Consider the following 2,814-nt stretch of genomic DNA (forward strand, 5'->3'; position numbering starts at 1 on the left):
GAATCAGGTCATGGCTGGCAGCAGTGGCTCAGAGCTGCCTGGGACCCAGACTCTGGGTGGGAGTGGGGGGACTGTGTGGGGAGGGGACTGTGGGTGAGGGGCATATGTAGGAAAGGTTGGTCCCCCTCCACCCCCCCATGGCACATACTCCCCACTGCTGGAAGCAGCAGCCAGCAGCAGGCTCTCGAGGTGCTTATGGCCTGCTGCAGGCAGAGCCTCTAACAGTGAGACCCAGGGGCTACATGTGGTGCATGTAGCTAGCCTGGCCTGGGTGTGTGCACCTTCAGGCAGGACTGGGCTGGCTGCTGCCACCCCCCAGGGCTCCCGGCACTGCAGGCAGGAGCTACACGCCATTGGGCTAGGTCAGCTCCTGTCCTCACGTGGCTCTCACAGCTTCAGGCCAGGCTAGCTCCTACCTCCATGTGGCTACCACATGGCAGCAGGAGCTGGCCTGGTCCTGTTTGAAGGTGTGCGCCAGCAGACCAGTCCAGCTCCATGCACCAGCTATAACTCCTGCATCTCAGACAATGCCGCAGGCCACCAGGGGTTCTTCCTGCAGCGGGTCATGAGCACCCTAAAGGCCTGCTGTTGGTGGCAGAGGCTATGCACTGTGTCGGGGGCAGGCAGGTAGTCATGTGGCAGCTCCCCCCACAATCCCCAAACCCACAAATAACCCCCACCCCAAACACACATGTCCCCCACAAACCCCATACTCACACCCTCAAGTTCCCCGCAATCCACCCACAAACCTCCCACCACTTCACAAACCCCAAACCCACAAACCACACCCACAACCCCCCACATAACCACCTACAAACCCCCCACAATCCACCCACATACCCCACACACCCCTTCCCCACCCCCCCACAAATCTCATACCCTGTGTACCCAGCCACTAGATAGGACAGGACCTGCCCCATGGCCACAACAGTGCTGGGACATGCAGCCCTGACCTGGGTGAGGGGGGCTCCTGGTTCCAGGAACCACTTGGAGGGTGTGATGGACTGGGGGGAGAGGGGGAGTGGCAGTGTGGGTGGGTGATGGGCAGATGGATTGAGGTGGCCACAGAGTCTATGGGTTTATGTGATAGGCCAGGGATGGCAGCAGGGGATGGGGGGGAGGGAGAGAAAGAAAGAGAGAGATGGAGGAGTGCTCCAGATAGGACTGAGCCTGCAAACCCAACTCCCTGGACAATAACAGTCGCGTCTGCATCTAAGATCTTCTTCTTTTCCTGCCTAACCTGTTCCCATCTTAATATTAAACTGCAGCTAATGGGCCACCATTCCTAGGTTTCATATTTCTGGTACTGCAGGTGAGAAGGAATAAAGTCAATCAGTCCCGTCTTGAGGAAAATTAGCATTTTCCTAAACTGGCCCACAGGGTTCTGGAGGCTGGGGGAGGGGGATTTTGTGTACTCAGGTACTTCTCCTGACAACCACAGCTGAATTTAAACATATTTTATTGTGAAGTGACTGAACTTCATTCTTTTTGCCTTTAATTCCCCCATTTTCTCCAATGAGCTACTTGTGTAGGGAAAAAAACTATGTTTCACAATTATTTACAAGGATAAGGGAAAATAGGAAATGGGGACTTTCAAGAAATAGCTTCTCATTCTAAAAGACTGCATTATGGAGTTATACGCTACAGATTTCAAGAGATACCTCTCTCTCTCCTTAATCTTGTCTAACTGTATATTATCAATCTAATTATTTTGCTTGAACTCTGAAGACAATGTGAAGCTGTGCAATTACTCCTATTACCCGTGAGGGAACATTAGAAGCCCTTAGAGTGTTTTTAGATGTTACCTTTCCCACATGTTAAATGCTCTTAAAATATGAGCATCTGTGCATTCAGCCAGGAAAAGATGAACTAAGTGTCCTCTGCAGATCTCAAAGTTATGCCTCTTCAGGCAAGGATCACCTCCAGTTGGTGTTAGGCAGCTCATGTTGCAGTAACATCAGTCTTTTCCACAGGGCCAATACCAGCAATTTATAGTCCTCCAGTACCCCAGGATGCACCTCTCCCAGCCTCCTCACCATCCCATGTGGATAGTGTATCATCCCGAACTCTACTGCTCTGGACTAACAGAGAGCTGTGGAGAACTGGGCAGCCATGGGTAAGTGGAGAGCTGCAGGGGTGGAGGCAAATAAGCAGGGAGCCATGTGGGGAAAGGGTTGAGTGGGGATCCACTGGAGAGTTGGAAAGACAAGCAGCCATGCGGAAGACTTGGCAGCTTCTAGACATGCCTTTGCTTGCCAGCCATCAAGCAGCAAGTCAGGGATGTACACATTAGAGAGGGTATTAACCATAGACGTGCAACTGATCACAAAACGTGCTACCTTTAGAATCATAGAACCAATAAGTCGGAAGGGACCTACACAGATCACCTAGTCTGACCCCCTGCCATGGGCAGGAAGGAGCATTGGGGATGGCAGGGGTCAAAAGACCCCAGCCAGGTGCCTATCTAGTCTCCTCTTGAAGATTTCCAGGGAAGGTGAGAGCACCATCTCTCTGGGAAGCCTGTTCCAGGCTCTGGCCACCCTTACAGTGAAGTAGTTCTTCCTAATATCTAACCTAAACCTATCCTCCCTCAGCTAGTGGCCATTGTTCCTGGTGACTCCAAGGGGGGCCCTGGTGAACAGACTTTCCCTGAGTCCCTGCTGCTGGCCTCTGATAAGGTTGCAGGCAGCCACAAGATCCCCCCTCAGTCTCTTCTTGCAGAGACTGAAGAGATTCAGGTCCCTCAGCCTCTCCTCATAGGGCTGGCCACGGAGGCCCTCAACCATACAAGTGGCCTCCTCTGGACCCTCTCCA

This window comes from Gavialis gangeticus, unplaced genomic scaffold (assembly GCF_001723915.1).
Source record: "Gavialis gangeticus isolate Ggan-Ray unplaced genomic scaffold, GavGan_comp1, whole genome shotgun sequence".
Classification (NCBI taxonomy): Eukaryota; Metazoa; Chordata; order Crocodylia; family Gavialidae; genus Gavialis; species Gavialis gangeticus.